Below are 22826 nucleotides of genomic sequence, written 5' to 3'. Positions count from 1 at the left end.
GAGATGCCATTGGAGACTGAATGTGGGGCCTTCTGCACGCAAGACAGACCCTTTGCCCCTGAGCTGCAGCCCTTCCCCAGCTCCAGCTTATGTGGTTTACAAGGAAAGGCATTTGGGGTTTTTTACCTAAGAGAAAAGGCAAGTTTAAGAGGGGACGTGATAGCAGCACATAAAAATTATGCATGGAACGGAGATGTGGATAGAGAAAAGTTGTTCTCCCTCTCCCTTATACAGTGGTGCCTCGCAAGACGAAATTAATTCGTTCCGCGAGTCTTTTCGTCTTGCGATGTTTATCGTCTTGCGAAGCACGGTCAGTCGCAACTGCACCTCTTCAAGCGGTTTTAAGAAAAAGGGAAACAAACTCGCAAGACGTTTTCGTCTTGCGAAGCAAGCCCATAGGGAAAATCGTCTTGCGAAGCAACTCAAAAAATGAAAAACTCTTTCATCTTGCGAGTTTTTCGTCTTCCGAGGCATTCGTCTTGCGAGGTACCACTGTACTAGGACTTGTTGACATCCAAGGAAGCTGCATGTTTGAAGATTCAGGACAGATGTGAAAAGGGTACTTTTCCATGCTGTTCAAAGTTAGACTGTGGAACTCACAGCCACAAGAGACTGCTATGGCCACCACCTTGGATAGTTCTAAAATAGGATTAGTCCAATTCATAGAGGATAAAGCTCTCAATGGCTAATAACCCTGACCTATACAGTCCACCTCCATGCTTCTGAATACCAGTTGCTGGGAATCACAAGTGAGGAGGGCACTGTTGCACTCATGTCCTTCTTGTCAGCTTCCAAAGGCAACTGAGAACAGAGTGCTGGACAAGGCGGGCCATTGGCCTGATCCAGCAGGTTCTTCTACAGTTCCTTTCTCCTCCAATGATGACTGGAATAGACAGCTGCTTCTGTGCAATCACACACACAAAAGTTGCCTCAGTTCTTCCAGCTCAAGCCAAAACCCAGTCAGAAAGGGATTTTCCCCATGCATACAGGATCTTTGGGGATTTCCTGGCATCAATGGAGAAGTGGTTCAAAATATACACATATATATAAAATACACAGGACGCAGGTGGCGCTGTGATCTAAACCACTGAGCCTAGGGCTTGCTGATCAGAAAGTCAGCGGTTCGAATCCCCGCAACAGGGTGAGCTCCTGTTGTTCGGTCCCAGCTCCTGCCAACCTAGCAGTTCAAAAGCACGTCAAGTGCAAGTAGATAAATAGGTTCTGCTCCTGTGGGAAGGTAAAAGGCGTTTCTGTGTGCTGCTCTGGTTCGCCAGAAGCGGCTTAGTCATGCTGGCTGCATGACCCGGAAGCTGCCTGCGGACAAACGTTGGCTCCCTCGGCCAGTAAAGCGAGATGAGCACCGTGACCCCAGAGTCGTCCACGACTGGACTTAACTGTCAGGAGTCCCTTTACTTTTATATAATACACACATACACACACAGTGATGTAGTGAAGGCAAATCACTACACAATAGTTGCAAGAGGAAAAGAAAAAGGGAATGATAAAGTGTTTTCCATATTCTGCCACTCCTCACTCTCCAGCACTGTGCAAAGGCTGAGAGCACCTGCCTACATGCAACAGAATAGCCATGCAACAACAACAACCTTGGCTGGCTCTAATTCAGATGCGTAACGGTCCTGACCAAGTGTCTGCTGGTCTGGATGCATCAATTCACCTCAGGGACTGGCTGTTTTAAGTCCACACACCATTTAAACTGACTAATGGAAGTGAATGAGTCAATAGCTGAGGTTTTATTTCACCAGCTGCTAAAAGCCTGAGGAACACACCCACAGTTTAAACACAGGTTAAGGAGCAGCACCCAGGGGGAGGGACTGGAGAAGGTGGGGAGAAACTGCAGGTGAGCAGAGCACAGGAAGACTTCAGCCGCAAATGGAACCGGCGTTCCCATTTGCTGGTGTGAAGAGATTGTTGTGAGCAAGCCTCACCGGCTGATGCAGCTCTCATGTCTCAACAGGCCAACCACACAATGCTACTAGTGTGAGCTAGAGTTACTTCTGGTGCACCCTTGTTTACACCCATGTTGGGAAATGAAAGCAACCTTTATCAGGGAAAAGCAAGAGGGGGAAAACTGGAAAGGCAAGCCCCAGCACGTGGCGCAGTTAGAATGTCAAGACTAAGAAAGAAAAAAGGGCCCTGCTGGATTCAAGTCAATGGCCCATCTAGTCCAGCATCCTGTTCTCACAGGGGCCAACCAGATGCCCCAATGGGAAAAAGCCCACAAGCAGGATTGGCACACAAGAGCCCTCTCCTCACCTGGCAACTGGTGTTCAGAAGCATGGCTGCCTCCAACGGTGAAGGCAGAGCATCAGTCCTCATGCCTAATTCATAGCCCATTTTCCATGAATTTGAACCCAGCCATACAGTTTCTGAGTTTCTCTAAGCAGGATTTGTTGTGAGGATGCAGAATGTGAGGTGGGAGGAAGAAAAGCAGGCATTGCCATGGCCTCTTTCTCCTCCTTGGAGAACCGCTGTGATAAATATACAAATAAGTTAAAGCACCACATGGTTCGCCTTACCTATATATTGTCTTGCGTGGGGGGCGGTCGCCCTCTGAGCCAGGAACACAGTAAAATCACAGCAGACACCAAGTGGAAATCACTGCTGTTGGCTTTTCAAGTCCTGTTGGGGGACAGAAAGAGGGGCAGGGTGGAGAGAAAGATGCATGCAATGGTTAGTAATGCTTCGTTGACTCTATTAAACACGGAGAGACTGAGGTCAGCTCCTGTTTCTGAAAGCAGAGAGCACTAATAAAACCACTTCTGCTGTTTTAAAATGGAAGAAAAGAAGCTCTGGAGGAGTCGTCCCCCCACCCAGAGGCGCCACAGAGGCCTGCTTAGAGGATGCAGCAATTGGGATGTGGGTTCAAGGGTCAGTTTTCAGCTCTAGGCAGAGCAGAGTAGAGTTTTATGAGCCACCGAACCCCTTTCTGAAGCCTGTTTGAGAGAGAAACTCAACTTCCACATGGTAGAGGATTACTCTGCAGGAAGCAGCAGCAAAGTCAATAGGGGAGAGCCCCTAGCATCCTGTATTCATCCATCGCATGCAGACCACAGAGAGTATCATTGGTGCAACAAAGCATTGGCTCCTCTCAGTTGCAAGTCCCACAAATCTTGTGTCACAGGGAAGCTCCCAGTTGATGCAGGGGCTCTTCATTTACATGTGAGCACAGGAAAGTCCCCAAACTTTACCGGCTGTGATGGAATCATTCCAACTTCCCTTTCCACTACTTTATTGGCTTATTTCTCAAAATTTACATATACTGCTCAGTTGTAACCTCAAAACATTTTGTGAAAGGTAAAACACCATATATATATATATATATATATATATATATATATATCCATATCCATTAAGGAAACATTTTAAAACAACATTTTGCAACATTCAAAAATAATTAAAATAAAAGCTAAAAACCAGCTTAAAACAAATGTCAGATTTCTACATGCCTTGATGGGCTCGCCTAAACAATTATCAGAGTGGTTTAACAACCAACCCTTCTTCACAGGAAACTTTGGAAACCGTAGCTCTAGAAGTCTCCTAACAATTCTCAGTACCCTTCACAAACTGGACTTCCCAGGATTCTCTGGGGGCAGCCATATTAATTTAAACTAGAGTGACAGGGTGTTGCTTTAAATGTTTGGTGGGAATGCAGCTGAATATTTCCTCTCGGGAAGCAAAAGTCAATGTGTGAAGGAGACATCAGATGGGGAAGATCGTCTATTCATGGGGCTGACTCCTACCACCCATCCCAATAAGCTCAGTAAGAGGAGAGGAGGGTGTTTTCAGATTAAATATCTCCTCCTCTTTTTTTGCCATCCTCCCTTCAAAGCCTGAAGGATTAATTTACTTCCTTGTTTATCAAATTCCTTCCGTGCCAGAGGCTCTGTTTGCTGCTGAAAGATAATTCTGAAGTTAACTGGCTACAGTGTTCCTTAAAACTTATTTAAAGAGAGGAGAGATCTTGCAGGACAAGATTGCAGGGGTGGAGAGCAGATGAAAGGGTCCTTCAACCTTCTAACTTAGTGGTTCCCAAAGCAATGCCCCCCCCGGGGGGGAGAAGGAGGAATCACCTAGGAGAGTGGGCAGCAGAGGGGGGCTGGAAGAAGAAGAGGAGTTTGGATTTGATATCCCGCCTTTCACTCCCTTTAAGGAGGTCTCAAAGCGGCTAACACTTTCCCTTTCTCCCCCACAACAAACACTTGTTTGTTTCCTTTCCCTTCCTCCCCCACAACAAACACTCTGTGAGGTGAGTGGGGCTGAGAGACTTCAAAGAAGTGTGACTGGCCCAAGGTCACCCAGCAGCTGGAGGTGTCAATGACTATCAGACTTTGAAAAGCTGGTGTCACTGGATCATATCTGCTGAATTAATTAAATGAAATAGTTTTAATTGGATTCTGAATCAATGTGCAATTAATTGTTACTGTTTTGGCTTTTCTGTTTTCCTCTTGCACTTAGCAGGTTGTGCAAACTGCTATTCTGAATAATGCTTTTTACAGGGTAGGGTAGGGGGCACTCGGGATGAGTTTATGGAACCAGGTTTATGGGGAAAGGTTTGGGAATCACTGTGTTATCTGGCTGAGTTGCTATTTTCAGGGGCTCTTTGTGCACACCTGGTCCTGCAAGAGACACATATGCAGGTTTGGATTCTGCTTCTCCCTTCAGTTCCCTTCAGTTCAAAACATTTCCCAAGTGCTGCAGCACTATTACCCCCAGGTGGTACAATGGGTCAGTGTTAACCAGAAGGTTTGTGGTTCACGCCCTCCCAGGGATAGCTGTGGGAAGGATTCCTGCACTGCAGGAAACTGAACTACAAGATGACCCTCTGGGTGCCTTCCAACTTGCAATTCTGTGATTCCCATCATTTTGGATGGTGATGGACAGGCACTCTGGAAGCTGCCAATGGTCCATGTAGCTCAGTAGTGTCTGCACTGACAGACGGCAGTTCTCCAAGGATTCAGAGAGGGGTCTCCCCCAGCCTCACCCAGAGATGCTGAGCATTGAACCTGGGACCTTCTGCATGCAAGAAATGTGCTCTGCAACTGAGCTATGGCTCAGTTCCACAGCTCAAGAGCATATCTCCTTCTGCATTTTTTCATCCACACCCTCCGTGTTTTATTCCATCATCTTTGCACTTCCTTTTCCCTGTTCAACACTTCCATTCTCTGCTCTAGCCAAACTCCCTTAAATGAATAGCCACTTACACATTCTTCTTGCTTTCTAACACTTGTTAGATTAGGGCAAACGAACGGCATGCAGACTCAGCAGCACAGTCAGAGCCATAGCCAATTAATTAATCTACTGCATTTTCTACAAATAGGTCTGTGCTCAAAGTGGTACAGAGCCAGAGATCCCCCACCCCTGGGATAGCTCAGTGGGTAAAGAAAACTCTTAATCTCAGGGTCATGGATTTGAGCCCCACGTTGGGCAAAAAGATTCCTTCATTGCAGGGAGTTGGAACTAGATGACCCTTGTGGTCCCTTCCAACTCTACAGTTCTATGATTCCTTTGACCGGCAGCTGTTCTCTGGCTGGCCACTATAACATGATGCTGGACTAGATGGGCCTGTGACTGATTCTGCAGCACACTTCTTGTGTTCTGCCCGAGTCCCTGGAGAAGGCTCTTGCCCATCACCTAACAATGGAGCCTTTGAACTTTCTGCATGCAGAGTAAGTGCTCCAGCCAGGCGGCTGCAATTCCTCCCCAATACTTACATTAGAACAGACTAGAAAACATACCAGATCCTGCTGCCTTAGCGTTAAGAACCTCCATTGTGGGCTACTTTACTCTGAGTTGCCTAGAAGTTTAGCTACTGCTAACAAAACACCTTTCCAACATCCATTAAATCTGGTGCAGTCTGAGAAACTATGAAATCAGCATCCTAGCAGCTGTGGCATAACCTGCAACTATCAGATTTTTAAAAAGCCACACGATTATAAGGACTCGGAACTTGCTTCCAAGCGCGCTTACAGGGAACCCACCCAAAAGACTGCTGACATTGTCTTGATGACAATGTTGCTATTTGTTCACTCAAGGGAGGCATTAATCACAAATTAGTTAAGCGTTGGCTTTTGCTTTCTGAATGCAATCGGATGCCATGACAAGGGAGTAAACCACGAGGCCAGGGAACGCCCAGCTGGCAGGGCAATCCTGTGGGAGAAGCCGGCACAATTAGATCATGCTGACTAAGGCCAGACTCGCAGCCCTGCCTAGGAGACAAGGGAGCAGGGAAAAGGCAACAGCTGCCTGCTCTAGAGCATGATCCGCTTCACCTGATGAAAGGGCTGCCACCAGTGTTTCAGCTACTGTCAAATGCTTTTGTGTGTGTGTGTGTGTGCGCGCGCGCCATTTGCAGGTCATAGTTAAGAGCCCGGGCACTTTCATTTCCACATGAACTAGCTACTAATATTCACAGGCATGCTCCCAATGGGCGGTGCCCTATGTGCACGTCCACGTTTCACTTTGCTCCTTCACATGCTGTGGCTGACCCTCTTAAAGCCACTTCAGTTCACATCCTGCGGCAGCTATGTGGAGACGTTTTCATCCAGTGGGCCAGAGGCAGAAGCAGGCAGAGCAACAACTGTAAGACTGCCTGTATTTAATTATTGCCTTTCTATCCTCCTTCCCCCCACCCGACCAAGGAGATCATGGTGGCCTATGTGGTTCTCCTCCTCCTTGTTCCATCTCCACAACAACCCTCTGAGGCAGGCTAGACTGAAAGGCAGTTACTACCCGAAGATCACCCAGTGAGCTTCAAGGCCGAGTGAGGATTTGAACCCTAGTCTTCCAGGTTCCAGACACTCTAGCCCAGGGTCAGCAAGGTTTATCTTGCCTGGGCCAGATCACGCGTGTGCATGAGCGTGCACACCCGTGATTTTCAGTGTCTGCGCAGACGCGATTTTCGGCATCTGCGCATGCACAGACATGATTTTTGGTGCTGCAGAAGTGAGTTCCCATACCACGCCGCACCAGTTTAGCACAGGGCGTGGGCAGGCAGCTCAGCGGTGGCTCGTGGACCGGTCAAACGACCTCTGCAGGTCGCTTCCAGCCCATGGGCCTTAGGTTGCTGACCCCTGCTCTAGCCATTAGTAGGCTAGTTTCTTCCTTCTCTCTCTCTCCCCCTCAGGCAAGCAAGAGGCATTATCAGAAGTCAACAGCACATTTCCTGCAGGGCAGAAGCCCTCAAGCATCGAGTGTGGGGCAAAGCAGGGCTAGACAGTAAGTACTGGAGGGTCCAAAGTCCTGCATTCCTGTAGTACAGGAAGGGGAGAGGTGACGGGAAGTGAGATGGAGATGTGCTCAAGAGAGGGGTGTTGGGTGTTGCCCATCCTATGCTCAGTGCTTGGGGCGGGGGGACCCTCACAACATCTGGTTTAAACTCATATTTATTTTTCCTTTGGGTAGCCACCATTGGATTGTATATTAGATGACTGCTTGTAAACAAGCCAGCCCATGACCCGTGGATATTTCAAGCTGTGCCAGAGCTACAAGAAACAGCAAGCAGGGAGGAAGAGTCTGTCTACACAGGGCGAACCTCTCTCTTTAGGCCAGAACATTTGACACTAGCATACAGAATTAGGAGTATTTTACGAAGTTCTAGCTAGTTCTTAAACATTTGAGCCTGGCTCACAAAAAGGGCCCGGTGTGGCACCAAGGAATCGGAAATAATTTTCCCACCTGTGCCTGCCCAGCTGGTTTCATACAGACAATAGATATGAACCATGGAGGAATAGGCTATTAATTATGCTGTGGGTGTCCTTTCCTCTAACCAGAAGCAAAGCATACTGGAAATTCTCCTGTGTTGATCACAACAGCTAGTGCAAAAAGAGCTTCCCTTCTTTCACATTGCAAATGCACTTCAGCAGTCTTCTTGGTTCTGGACTACAGCTCCCAGAAGCCTCAGTCCGGGATGATGGGAGTTGTAGTCCAAAACATTTGGGGATGAAACTATGGAACTCAAGTCCCACAGGAGGCAGTAATGGCCACCAACTTAGATGGGGGAGACAACTATTGATGGCAACTATCCACAATGGCTATGCTCCGCCTTCACAGCTGGAGGCAGCAACGCCTCTTGAGTACCAGTTGCTGGAGGCTGCAGGAGGAAAGAGGTAATACGCTCAAGTCCCACCTGGGGGATTTCCATTACCACTGGCATCTGCTTGGCTGCTGTGAGAACAGGATGGATGCTGGACCGGGTGGGCCATTGGCCTGGTTTTATGTTCTTATCTATAAATAATAATAATAATAATAATAATAATAATAATAATAATAATAATTTATTTATACCCCGCCCATCTGGATGGGTTTCCCCAGCCACTCTTGGCGGCTTCCAACAAAATATTAAAATACAAAAATCTGTTAAACACTAAAAGTTTCCCCAAACAGGGCTGCCTTCAGATGTCTCCTAAAAGTCTGGTAGTTGTTTTTCTCTTTGACATCTGGTGGGAGGGCGTTCCACAGGGCGAGCGCCACTACCGAGAAGGCCCTCTGCCTGGCTCCCTGTAACTTGGCTTCTCGCAGCAAGGGAACCACCAGAAGGCCCTCAGAGCTGGACCTCAGTGTCCAGGCTGAACGATGAGGGTGGAGACGCTCCTTCAGGTATACTGGATCTAGAAATTAGTTCATCTAGGGTGTCATTAAACTGAAACATCCCTGGGCTTGTATCCAACAGAGTGCTAAGTAAGCATCCCGTTGTCAGTGCAAGGATTCCCTTATGCACAATGAGATTTTCCTCCTCTCCCCCCTCCATGCTCAAACATGCACCCTGTACTCTCCCCAAATATGATCTAGGAGATTGGGGGAGAGCCTCAGAACAGTTTGGGAGGGGAGAGAGGCAAGCAGGAGGAATCGTAGAGTTGGAAGGGACCCTGAGGATTATTTGGTCCAACCCCTGCAACGCAGGAATATGCAGCTGCCCCAAACAAGGATGAAACCTGCAACCTTGGCATCCTTAGTACCACACTCTAACCAACTGTGCTGGCCATGCCATGGGGGCAAGTCCCACTGCACATGAAGAAATCCTTGTGCTGACGGGATGCTTAATTAGCACTGAACTGGATGCAAGCCTTCGTTGACAGCAACTCTCAAAGATCTCAGGAACTTTTAATTTCCTTCTGCATGCCAAATATGTGCTGTGACCTCCTCCTACACTTCAGTCTGAATGCTCACTAGGCAGCTATAGGTGTTCTTTCTGAGATCTTATCTCTCCATCTCCAATACACACATCTGTAATATGGGGATATTAATGGTCAACACCTTTCTCATGAAGACTATTGAGAAGCACTTTGAACAGATAAGGCCCTATGCAAATATCAGAGTTCTACAAATTTTGGTTGGTAACCAATATCCTGCCCTCACCCTTAAACACAGCCCCATGTTGTTGAATGGTTTCTTTAAATGTAAAGGTTCATCATTGTTCCACCCGATGTGTATGTCTTTAAGGGGCCAGAGCAAGGGCCAGAGCAAGATAACGAGACCCAGCTTTACAGCTGTGAAGCATAGCAGGTGCTGCTGAGTTGTATTTGATTAAGGTGTGTCAGCATTTGGGTGTAGTATATAAGGAGCAGCACCTAGCTCTCCCATGACCCTGGGGGATGGGTTAGTGGTTGGGTCTGGTTTGGTTGTTAATGTATTTAGTGTAAAAGGAGTTTTTGTTTTTCTTATTAAAACCTTGTTTAAGTTATTTTTGAGTCCTTTTCTTTTTAATGCATGGTCTCCCCAGCAAGCTCTCTGCAGCGCTACCATACTGCTAACAGCCAACACATGTATGTCCACTTGGAAGTAAGTCCCAATGGGTTTTGGTCCCACAAAACCATGCTTGCTGCCATCCTATGAACATGGGGGCAAGCCCCATCGAGCTTTGCAGGACCAGCTTATGACTAGATATGCACAGGAATGGGGTGCTGGTCCCTGACACCAGGTTATGTCTCCCAGCGAGCACAGGGCCAATCCTGTACCCCCCTTCCCCACAACCCCAAGTCTGGAGGTGTAGATGTAATCTAGGAGTCCCCCAAAGCTGCACTTCCCTCTGGAGGTCCTTCAAAGCCCAATGCAAGTGCAGGAAGGATGACTGCCACTCCATAGTTAAAACAATGGAGGCAGTGATGGCCAGCAACCCGCCACCATCAAGGGTGATATGTCTCTGAATATTCATTGCTGGGATACAGCATTTGAAATTCAGCAAGTGAAGTTTGCACCTGGCTAGTAGCCACTTACAACCAAGTGAAGATGCCTGGATACCAGGATTGGCACCTGACGTCTCTACCATTTGGAGGTTCATGCCTGTGGATCCTGTTTTCACACACTAGCAAGACATTCTGTAGAATTCTATCTGTTATATTTTATCTGCACATTCAGAATGAATTTCAGGAACTGAAAAGTCCTATTGAAAAAATACAACTTTTGAGCCGTCTGGTCCCAAAATGGCAACTAGGCATTCTGTTTGGGCTTAAGGAGCCATCCTGGTTTAAGAAGCCATTTGGTGCCTGCCTTATATATATCTGAATTTCTAACACTGGCTGGGAATCATGAGTTGCACTTTGGTCCTGCTTGGGTGCTTCCAATTAGGGCATGCTCTTGACCACTGTCAGAACATAGTGCTGGACTAGATGAGCTATTGGTCATTGTTGTTAAAAACAATTTAAAACATTCAAAAATGATTAAAATCAATGCTAAGGTAAAAACCAGATTAAAACACATGTCAAATTCCTACATGTCTGGATAGGCTTGGTAAGACACATATTTTCACTGAAAAGAGCACAGCGAAGGTGTTTGCCTGATGCCAACAATAAAGAGTCCCAAAGAGTGAGTGCTGCTGACACTAAAATATACATTTCTAAAAATGTGAAGGCTAATACCTTTCACATCTACCCAATGTATCTTTTAAGAGACCTCTGGCCCTCCTGATGTTGCTGTATTAATACTACTACCATTATTACTACTCATAGTACTAGTACTATTACAGTGGTGCCTTGCAAGACGAAAAGAATCCGTTCCACGAGTCTCTTCGTCTTGCGGTTCTTTTGTCTTGCGAAGCAAGCCCATTAGCGGCTAGGCGGTTTAGCGGATCAGCTGATAAGCGGCTTAGCGGATCAGCTGTTAAGCGGCTTAGCGGATCAGCTGATAAGCGGCTTAGCGGATCAGCTGATAAGCGGCTTAGCGGATCAGCGGCTTAGCAGCTTAGCGGATCAGCTGATAAGCAGCTTGGGGAAAGGGGGGGAGGAAAAAAACCCCGCAGGAACTCGCAAGACATTTTCGTCTTGCGAAGCAAGCCCATAGGAAATTCGTTTTGCGAAGCACCTCCAAAACGGAAAACCCTTTCGTCTAGCGGGTTTTCCGTCTTGCGAGGCATTCGTCTTGCGGGGCACCACTGTAGTTGCTGTTGTACCCTTATAGTAGCTTTGTTTTAGGATGGTTTTGTTTCCTCTGTGTTTGCATGGGCTTTTTTCAGGGTGGGGTTTTATTTTTCTATCCCGAAGCCCTTTCCACACATGCTGTGGAAGTTATACAAACAAAAATTTGAAGAAAAGAAATCCAGTCACTTTCTGTTCCAAGTGACCTACACTCAGAAGAATCCAGGTTCAAAAAGGTTAAGCTCTCATATCATCTAACTGTTTAACAGCAGCAACAAGCAGAGATTACAAAAAAATAGAATAAAGAACTCTTGGAGCCGGCAGAGCAGAGTACTTGCTCAATCTCCTTAAAGGTATGAGGAGTGAAACCTTTCCACATTCCTCTACCTGAAAGCCAGCAGCTTTCAGCATCTTTCAACAGTTCTTTTACTGGGTCCACCATCTCCCAAGGAAACAAAACAAATAAAACTCAGCAAGGTCACCACAGCTCTCAAGCAGTCGGGCAGAGGCTGCCATTAGGCCACAAAGATTAGGACCGAGAGGGCACAAACACTGCAGATGATAAACAATACATTCTAACAGGAATGAAATAAAATAAATTTCAAACTGCCAGCGAAGGCATTCCTAGCAAGAAAAAAGAAACACGCCCATTAGTGTTTCTGCAATCAAGGATTTTCTAATGCCCCAGGCAGCGTTTCCCATGTTTGGGTCTCCAGCTGTTTTGGGACTACAGTTCACATCATCCCTGACCACTGGTCCTGCTAGCTAGGGATGCTGGTGGTCCAAAAAACAGCTGGGGGACCCAAGTTTGGGAAACACTGGACTAGAGCAAGGGGGAGGAAGCTTCTATAGACTGGGGGCCTCATTTCATCTGGGGCAAAAGTGAGCCAAGTGTCAGATTCCAGGCATGCAAAAGACCCCTACACACACACACACACACACACACACACACACACATGTTCCACACACCTCTCTCCACTCAGGCGAGCAAAAGTGGTTATCACTGATCATTATGCACCCCAGCCAGGCAAAAAAACCCCAACATCTTGAGGAAGCCCCAGGGCAGCAAGTGTGAGGTCAGTGGCTTGAGGAGGCCAGCCCAAAATGACTACATTTGGCTCCCAGGCCTCAGGTTCCCCACCCCTGCCCATAGATCAGCTGTTTTGGACTACAACTCCAATGAGCTATGCTGGCTGATAGGAGCTGTAGTCCCAAAAAACAGCACCAGGTTGGGGAACGATGGAATAAATGCTTGAACGTGAGAAGTCTTCAAAGAGAGGGGCAGGCAGGCATGCAAAGCAGTGGCGCTGGGGCTTTCTGGGCCATTAAAATTTAGTAGGAGGAGAACTCCTAAAACTAATCAGAATAATTTAAATATATATATAAACTATTTATTGACTTGGCAACAGATTAAAGCTGCCAGTCCTCAATGTGGGATGGGAGACAGAGGCAATCAGCTGTTTTCTTTGCTACTTATGTTCTGAAATGGTTTGGAACTAGAGCCATGAGCCGGCCCCTCCCTGGCCAAGCCCAACACTATCTGAACTGAGCTGCAATTCAGGCCTCACAAGCTATTCTGAAATCTTCTTTTGTCTTCAGAGAGAGTGAGTGAAATGGAATTGAGATTTCATTATCGGCAAACTTGGGAAAATCCCACATTATTATTATTATTATTATTATTATTATTATTATTATTATTATTATTGTCACTGCCAAGATGTTTGTGTGTTGTTGTTTGAAGAAAACAACAACACAGCTAACAGTTACCCTCTTTTGTTAAAATGTTTTCTAATATTGTTTTAGTGAACCTTGTTAATAATACGACAAAGAAATTACTTACAAAACTTGAAGGTTTAGAGGCTCTCATTTCACCCTGCAATTTCACATATCCTGCTTTGCAAGACAGGTTAAGTGGGAGGCAGTGAAATACTAAACCCATTTTGGCTAAGTAGCCATCACCTGAACCACACCTAACACTACCCCCCCCCCCCATCAAGCCGGCTTGGAGAGAGAATTTTTTTTAGGTTATCACATGATATAAGTAAGGAGTTGTCCAACTTTTTGTACCAATGGGCACATTTTGAATTTTGAGAGAACACAGGGGCACCAGTCCCCAAAGAACTGTTGTGCGGGGGCATAGGACAAAGTGGCTGCATTGGGAGTGCAGCAAAACACAAAATTAGAGAGACAGTCACCTCCACAAACCTTACCATGAGAAGTCATAGAATCAATAGAATTGTAGAGTTGGAAGGGACCCCAAGAGTCATCCAGTCCACCCCCTGCAATGCAGGAATCTCTGCTCAAGCATCCATGACAGATGGGTGCCCAACCTCTGCTTTGAAACCTGGAAGGAAGGAGAGTCCACCATCTCCCGAGGGAGACCGTTCCATTATGTCCTACTGGTCCCAATTGTGGAGATCACAAGGTACTGATTTCACACAGAGGGGGGGGGAGGTGCTGCTTCTGTCTGATAGCAACAGGGCGCATTCCTCAGTACCAATAAAAATATACAATGTGGCTACACCACACCCTCATTTCACAGAAATCACTCAAGGAGTACCTGCGTATTTTGTCTCATAAAGTTCTATGAGAGCTAGAGACTTGCTTTTTCTTTTGGGGGAAAAAGAAAGCTCAGAGTGTGGGGCACATGCCTAGAGGCACCAATGAAATCCTATGGCCCTGCTGACCAGGGATGATGAGAATCGTAGTCTAGAACTGGGTGATGGGCTGGGCGATGGGCTCTGCGGGGTGGTGAATGCTTCTTTCTGTGAGGGAGCCTTCCCAAGCCCACTGAAAGAGGCGGTCATTAAACCGCTTCTTAAAAAACCATCTTTAGATGCAGCCAATATGGCCAACTATCACACAGTCTCAAATCTTCCATTCTTGGGCAAGGTGATTGAGCGAGTGGTTGCTGAACAACTCCAGGCACGCCTGGAAGAAGCACACCATTTGGATCCCTTCCAATCAGGATTCAGGCCTCATCATGGGACCGAAACTGCCTTGGTCGCGCTGGTCGATGATCTCCAGCAGGCTAGGGACAAAGGTGAGAGCTGTTTTCTAGTTCTGCTAGATCTCTCAGTGGCTTTTGATACCATCGACCATAACATCCCTCTGGACCGTCTAGAGGGGCTGGGAGCTGGGGGCACTGTTATACGGTGGTTCTGCTCCTTTTTCCTGGGCCATGTTCAGAAAGTGGTGGTGGGGGATGAGTGTTCAGACCCCTGGGCTCTCACTTGTGGGGTGCCTCAGGGTTCTGTCCTCTCCCCCATACTTTTCAACATCTACATGCAGCTGCTGGGAGAGATCATCAGGGGGTTTGGGCTGGGTGTTCATTAATATGCGGTTGATACCCAGCTCTAACTCTCTTTTAAATCAGAACCAGTGAAGGCGGTGAACGTCCTGTGTGAGTGTCTGGAGGCGGTTGGAGGATGGACAGCTGCTAACAGATTGAGGTTGAATCCTGACAAGACAGAAGTACTGTTTTGGGGGGACAGGAGGTGGGCAGGTGTAGACGACTCCCTGGTCCTGAATGGGGTAACTGTGGCCCCGAAGGACCACGTGCACACCCTGGGAGTCATTCTGGACTCACAGCTGTCCATGGAGGCGCAGGTCAATTCTGTGTACAGGGCAGCTGTTTATCAGCTCCATCTGGTACGCAGGCTGAGACCCTACCTGCCCGCAGACTCTCTGGCCAGAGTGGTGCATGCTCTAGTTATCTCTTGCTTTGACTACTGCAATGCGCTCTATGCGGGACTACCTTTGAAAGTGACCTGGAAACTACAACTAATACAGAAAGGCCTTCTAGGGCCTTTTCCAACTGGCCCAGGGGGCGTGGCCCAGGCCCTCTCTCCCAGCTATAAAGGGACTCCTGCTGCGGTGAGGCCTCGGACCATCGGCTGGGTGAGGACTGCAGGGTCTGCTCCCTTCCAGGGCCTTCTCCAACTGGCCCAGGGGGCGTGGCCCAGGCCCTTATTTGGAACAAACTTTTGGGGAAGTGTGGGAAGTGTTCTGCCATTGCTTCCCTGTTCCAGGTGGTTAATGTGCTTTAAAATGTCCTCAAGCAGTCGGTGGCAATTTATATTTTTATTCCTTTTTCCCTTTTTTCCTTTGTTGGGGGTGGGTGGGTGGGATGGATTGTTGGTTGGGGATTAATTTTAGTATAATTGTTCTGTTCCTTTTTCCCCCCCTGTTGTTGTTTTATTGGTTCTGTATAGTTTGTGTTTTGTTTTTAAGGGGCGGGATCAGGGCTGCCTGGGAGTGGGGCCGCAGCCAACACAATGGCTGGGACAAGTTCCACAGGGGGGGAAGCACTGGGACATTCGATCTCGGTGATCATGGGCAGGAGGCGGAGTTACGCTAAGACCAGACCATGTCATTACCGATGAGGCAGGTTTAGTCATTGTTTGAAGACTATCCCTGCCTCCGGGTCTGGCCTTGACCAGATGGATACTGGAATCAACAGGGGAAACCCACATGACCTGAAAGTGTTGCTGTGCAATGCCAGGTCAATGATGAATAAAACCACTGCCATCCACGACTTGATTGCGGATGGAGGATTTGACCTGGCATGTGTGACAGAGACCTGGTTGGAGGAAGCAGATGGGCCTGTCCTTGCCACTGCTTGCCCACCAGGTTTCTCTTACGCACAGCAACCCAGGTCATGTGGGCGGGGAGGGGGGGTTGCAGTGATTTTTAGGAAGTCACTAGCTTGCACCAGGCGTCCTACTGGGAAGATCCAGTTCTCTGAGTGCATGTTCTGGAAGTTGGGCAATAGGGGCAGTACAGGATTCCTTTTGGTGTACCGACCTCCCCACTGCACCAAGGATTCCCTGTCCGAGCTGCTTCAGGTCGTGGCGGATTTTCTCCTGGAGACACCTAGTTTGGTTGTCCTAGGGGATTTTAACATCCATGCCGACACGACCTTACAAGGGGCTGCTCGGGACTTCGTGGAAAGCATGGCCTCCATGGGGCTGTCCCTGAATAAGTTTGGCCCAACTCATAGTCATGGACATGCCTTAGACCTGGTGTTCACCTCTAGTGACGTGGGTGATCTGACACTAAGTAAAAGTGAAACAAAAGAAGTGCCATGGTCAGATCACTTCCTGGTGCAACTGGACTTCTCCGCGACCCATCCCCTCTGCAGGGAGGTGGGACCGATTCGGATGGTCCGCCCCTGCCACTTAATGGATCCAAATGGTTTCCAGAGAGTGGTAGGGGATGCTTTATCCCATGTTGATGGCCTTTCAGCTGATTCCCTGGAGGCCCGCTGGAATGCGGAGTTAACCAGGGCTATCGACTGTCTGGCTCTGAAGCGCCCTCTCCGATTGCATGGAGCCCGGACAGCCCCGTGGTTTTCTTCAGAGATGAGGGCGATGAAACAATCGCTGAGACGGCTAGAGCGTCGGTGGCAGAAAACTCTTTCTGAATCTGACCGGACACAGGTTAGAGCTCAACGTCGAGCCTACCAAGTGGCGATAGCGACAGCGAAGAAGACTTTCTTCACCGCCTCTATTGCATCTGCAGAAAATAGTAGCAGGAGACTCTTTCAGGTGGTTCGCAATTTAACGGAACCACCTTTACCACCGGGGCCTTGTAAAGACCCCAAGATCTCCTGCAACGATTTTGCAAAGTTTTTTGCAGATAAAATCACTCATATTCAGAAGGAGCTAGACACCACCGTGGGAGCAAGGCTGGGACGGGAGAGTGCTAGAGCTCTGTCTGGTCAAGTTGCATGGAATCAATTTCAACCCGTTACCCCCGAGGATGTGGACAGGCTGCTTGGACGCGTGAAACCAACCACCTGTCTCCTTGATCCTTGCCCATCCTGGCTAATAAAAGCAAGCCGGGAAGGGCTGGGCGATGGGCTCTGCGGGGTGGTGAATGCTTCCCTCTGTGAGGGAACATTCCCAGATCCGCTGAAGGAGGCGGTCGTTAAACCGCTTCTTAAAAAACCATCTTTAGATGCATCCAATATGGCCAACTATCACACAGTCTCAAATCTTCCATTCTTGGGCAAGGTGATTGAGCGCGTGGTTGCTGAACAACTCCAGGCACGCCTGGAGGATGCGGACCATTTGGATCCCTTCCAATCGGGATTCAGGCCTCACCATGGGACTGAAACTGCCTTGGTCGCGCTGGTTGATGATCTCCGGCGAGCTAGGAACAAAGGTGAGAGTTGTTTCCTAGTTCTGCTGGATCTCTCAGCGGCCTTTGATACAATCGACCATAACATCCTTCTGGACCGTCTAGAGGGTCTGGGAGCTGGGGGCACTGTCATACAGTGGTTTCGCTCCTTCCTCCTGGGCCGTGTTCAGAAAGTGGTGGTGGGGGATGAGTGTTCAGACCCCTGGGCCCTCACTTGTGGGGTGCCTTAGGGTTCTGTCCTCTCCCCCATGCTTTTTAACATCTATATGAAGCCGCTGGGAGAGATCATCAGGGGGTTTGGACTGGGTGTCCATCAATATGCAGATGATACCCAGCTCTACCTCTCTTTTAAATCAGAACCAGTGAAGGCAGTGAAGGTCCTGTGTGAGTGCCTGGAGGCGGTTGGAGGATGAATGGCGGCTAACGGATTGAAGTTGAATCCTGACAAGACAGAAGTACTGTTTTTGGGTGACAGGGGGCGGGCTCATGTGGAGGACTCCCTGGTCCTGAATAGGGTAACTGTGCCCCTGAAGGACCAGGTGCGCAGCCTGGGAGTCATTTTGGACTCACAGCTGTCCATGGAGGCGCAGGTCAATTCTGTATCCAGGGCAGCTGTCTACCAACTCCACCTGGTACGCAGGCTGAGACCCTACCTGCCCAGAGTGGTGCATGCTCTAGTTATCTCCCGCTTGGACTACTTAAATGCACTCTACGTGGGGCTACCTTTGAAGGTGACTCGGAAACTACAACTAATCCAGAATGTGGCAGCTAGACTGGTGACTGGGGGCGGCCACCGAGACCATATAACACCGGTCTTGAAAGACCTACATTGGCTCCCAGTACGTTTCCGAGCACCATTCAAAGTGCTGGTGTTGACCTTTAAAGCCCTAAACGGCCTCGGCCCAGTATACCTGAAGGAGCGTCTCCACCCCCATCGTTCTGCCCGGACGCTGAGGTCCAGCGCCGAGGGCCTTCTGGTGGTTCCCTCATTGTGAGAAGCAAAGCTACAGGGAACCAGGCAGAGGGCCTTCTCGGTAGTGGCACCCGCCCTGTGGAACGCCCTCCCATCAGATGTCAAAGCGATAAATAACTACCTGACATTCAGAAGACATCTTAAGGCAGCTCTGTTCAGGGAAGTTTTTAATCTGTGATATTTTACTGTATCTTTGGTTTCTATGGAAGCCGCCCAGAGTGGCTGGGGAAACCCAGCCAGATGGGCGGGGTACAAATAATAAATTATTATTATTATTATTATTATTATTGATGAGGCAGCTAGACTGATGACAAGAGTGGCTGCCGAGACCACATAACATCAGTCTTGAAAGACCTACATTGACTCCCAGTACATTTCCGAGCACAATTCAAAGTGTTGGTGCTGACCTTTAAAGCCCTAAATGGCCTCGGTCCAGTATACCTGAAGGAGCGTCTCCACCCCCATCGTTCTGCCTGGACACTGAGGTCCAGCTCTGAGGGCCTTCTGGCAGTTCCCTCCCTGCGAGAAGCCAAGTTACAGGGAACCAGGCAGAGGGCCTTCTTGGTAGTGGCACCCGCCCTGTGAAACGCCCTCCCACCAGATGTCAAAGAGAAAAACAACTACCAGACTTTTAGAAGACATCTGAAGGCAGCCCTGTTTAGGGAAGCTTTTAGTGTTTAATAGACTATTTTAATATTCTGTTGGAAGTCGCCCAGAGTGGGAAACCCAGCCAGATCGGCGGGGTATAAATAAAATTAAATAAATAAATAAATAAATAAATAAATAAATAAATAAACATGTGGAAGGTCACTAAGGATGGTCTGCGTGCTGCATTCAATGCAATATGCATGTTTTGAAGGCTGAGTAGGTGCCCCTTGAGGAGGAGATAGACACAGAAATTTTCAAACTCTGCAAGAAGTGCTGAACTACAAGGGGGGAAATGCTTACAATTAATTTGGAGAAAATGTGTAGACAGCCTGTGCCTGAATTTCCACTGGTGAGATGGCTACACCCCTAAACCCCAAAACATGTGTGGCTTTGTACATCTCTACTTCTTTACACAATGCCTAGTTAAGGTGTGGAACTGCCTCCCACAGCAGGGAGTGGGACTACCAACCTAGACAGCTTCAAGAGTGAATTAGACAGGTTCATGGAGACGGCAGCTCTCAATGGCTACTAGGTAAGATGGCTCGGCTCTGCCTCCATGGTCGGAGACAGTGATGCTTCTGAATGCTGGTTCCCAGAAACTGCAAGAGGGAAGAGTGCTCTTGTGCTTGGATCCTGACTGTAGGCTTCCCATAACCATCTGGTTGGCTGCTGGAAGAACAGAATGCTGGACTAGGTGGGCCATCGGTCTGATCCAGCAGGCTCTTCTGATGCTCTTGTCAATGCTGGGTGGGGCTGGTTTGGAGTTGCAATCCAAAACAACTGGAGGTCCCTAGAGCTGTTGGGCAGCCCATTTATTCCATTTCTAAGGCTAAATGGACAAGTTAAGAAATCGTTGCAGTATTTTTGATTCTCTAATCAAAGAAGAGGTCAACCCGGCAGTATACAGGCTGCAAAATCCCATAGGTGCTTGGCATTTCTGCAGTCAAGGGATTTTAAGTGCTCTGCTCTGTGAAGGATTGCAACCACAGTGCCCTGCCTAAACAGCCCCACAACAAGGAGCCAGGGGGTTGTAGATGGCAGGAACTCCCCTTCCAGAATCCTGCTCAGCTTCTCACACACACCCCAACCCCAGTTCTCTCTAGAGCAAATGAAGTTTTACATAAAGATCCAAAGCCCATTTTGCAATTGCTTCACGGACCATGTATCACAGAATGAAGACCACAAGAAAGTTTGTTTTCAACACTGGAGCATCTCATTACTAGATAACTTAATTCTTGACTTAAAACATCAACACACTGCTGTCTACAGCAACCTAGAAAATACCTCCCATTACCTAAATTGTAGCTTCACATATCAAATCAGCAAAAAATATTTACTTAGAATGCTCTGCAAAGAAGTGTCCCACCCCACGAAAGCATCCCCCCACACAAAAAAACCATCGCTTCTCCTACTTCACAAAAATCAACTGTCAGATCTAAAAGCATAAGTGTGTGCAAAAGAATCACTGAGAGAAGTAAAAAAAAAAATCGCTATTTTGATTGGCTCTGTTATAATAGCGTACTGTGAGTTTTGGAATCATATTTAAGGGCACAGTTCCTTTGCTTATATCTAGAAAAAATGACTTGGGGTGGAGAATGACAGACCAGCATTGCTCTCATTATACTCATTGCTTTCTTGGAGAAGCAAACCAGAACTACAGAGCTATTAGTCCGCCATCGTAGCCTGTCCAAAAACATAAGACACTGCTCAAATCTGCTCTTATTTTTTCACAAGAAAAACTCTAATCTTAAGGTTTGTCTCGACTGAATTCCATCTCCTGTACGCTTCTATCAAAAGGACTGCTTAACACACCAGTGGTAAAGAGGAAGTTAAATGTAAAAAGAGAGGGGAATCTTGCAAGTCAGCTTAGCCTCAAGAATTCATTTTGCCACACTGCAGCAACACTGAGCCAAGACTTCCCGCTTTGGATCCCCGAAATTGTTTCAGTCTCCTTACCTCGCCCCGTCCAGATTTCAGAGGATAGCAGATCTGTTTCTTCACTTAGCCCCACAGCAAAATATGGAACATTCTTCCACGCCCAGAAAGTTAATTCTGGAAGCCCAGCATTCCTCTTAGAATTGTAATTCTAGGCAGCAAGTCACAACACTTCCTGCCAGCAAATGAGAGCATGCTGACAGAAGCCTGAGCTGTTTAAAAGCCCCCTCCCCACTGTCTAGAAACTTTGCATTACACAGCAAAACTCCAAGCAAGTAGCACTCCTCACCTGCCTCTAAGCTCCAGGGCAGACAGATCACAGATCCAGCCCAGCGGGTGGGGCAGCGGCTTCTCTGAAATTTGATTTGTGAATCAAACAGAAGCTTTCAGCTGCAAGCAGAGAGCAAACCAAGGATCATTCACAGCTTCCCTGCACATTGTTCCAAAACTTCAGTACAAGAAAAAGGTACATCTTCAGGCATAAACTACTTCTAAGCAATGTGTTAGAACTTCTGTTTCACAGATTAAAATTGTGGGGGTTTTCTCCATCCCAGAAAAGGAAGGCAGTTCCTTTGTTCTGCCAGTGCTGATGGCATGCAGCTTTACTAAGGAAAGATTTCACATTGCTAAAAGAGTACAGTAGTCCTGACCAAGGAGAGATTTAGCCAAAATGTTTCCCTGCTGCTTTTTTTCTCAGGAGGGAAGAAAGAGTCCTCCGTGAGCCAGGAAAGTGAGTCACTCTCCTGACTGGCCTTCCTTAGCCATGACCTAGAAATTTAGCTACTAGTAGCTAATTCTCCAGAGAGGTAAACACTTGCCAAGGTTCTAAGTGTGTCTGTGTGTTTTAAATATAAGGGCTTGGATCCAAGATTTTTGCAGAGACTGCATTACATAGATTGCATTGGGGAGTTCCTGTCTCCTTTCCTACTGCAGATCACCCCCCCCCCAAATGCCATTATTGGGATGGGAGGGTCCTGAGAACAGCAGGTGATATGGAAGGGGGCTACAGCTGGAGAAGGAGAAACTGGAGAAGGCTAATGCCATCCCAGGCCTTCTTTGTAGAAGGAGCCCCATGGGACTAAGTACAGTGGTACCTCAGGTTAAGTACTTAATTCATTCCGGAGTCCGTACTTAACCTGAAACTGTTCTTAACCTGAGGCACCACTTTAGCTAATGGGGCCTCCTGCTGCCGCCGGAGCACGATTTCTGTTCTCATCCTGAAGCAAAGTTCTTAACCTGAAGCACTATTTCTGGGTTAGCGGAGTCTGCAATACAGGGGATCAAATCAGTTGAGCTTCTCTGTTTTATATGCCTGGACACTGTTAATTTGGCTGTACTTGGCTCCACCTGTACTTGGCTCCAGCCCCGTCAGGAAGGCAGAGGTGGCAAGGAACTGTACATTTAAAACATTGTGATGTCATCTCAACACCTAACAGGCTCTTTCATGATGGGAGTTTTGGACTACTGGCTTTTGCATTTTTCCCGCCCCTTGGCATCAGGCCTAGTCCCTTCAGTGAAAAAGCACAACATATGGTAGGCTGGTTAAATAGCCTTGAGGGACTAATTCCACCCTTACAACCTGAAAGGCAGGGACGCAGGTTGCGTGTGAAAGAGACAAGCAACATGCGTACCAGGTAAGCTGAGAGGGAGCTTTCAAAGCCCATATCAGTCTCCTCACAGTGCAACATGCGCATGCAACTGTCATTTTATGGCCACCTAATAGACACAAAGGGCCTTGTTCACACATAACTTTTAGT

The 22826-nt window shown here is 47.7% G+C and overlaps 1 protein-coding gene across 2 annotated transcripts in view; it reads right to left on the bottom strand.

Moving 5' to 3' along the window:
• Positions 1-22826, bottom strand: part of PLS3 (plastin 3) — a 71754-nt gene that overhangs the window by 27715 nt on the left and 21213 nt on the right. The window contains exons 1-2 of one of the 2 annotated variants that reach the window (XM_053373531.1): positions 21091-21263; positions 2538-2640 (exon numbers count right to left, since the gene is read on the bottom strand). The gene's annotated coding sequence lies outside the window, so the exon portion shown is untranslated. Of the gene's footprint in view, positions 1-2537; positions 2641-21090; positions 21264-22826 lie in introns of those variants that run through there. The other variant, XM_053373530.1, reaches the window with a different exon arrangement.

The sequence above is a fragment of the Podarcis raffonei genome, chromosome Z, assembly GCF_027172205.1.
Source record: "Podarcis raffonei isolate rPodRaf1 chromosome Z, rPodRaf1.pri, whole genome shotgun sequence".
Classification (NCBI taxonomy): domain Eukaryota; kingdom Metazoa; phylum Chordata; class Lepidosauria; order Squamata; family Lacertidae; genus Podarcis; species Podarcis raffonei.
The sequence above is the reverse complement of the archived record's forward strand: the minus strand, read 5'-3'. Positions and strand labels throughout refer to the sequence as shown.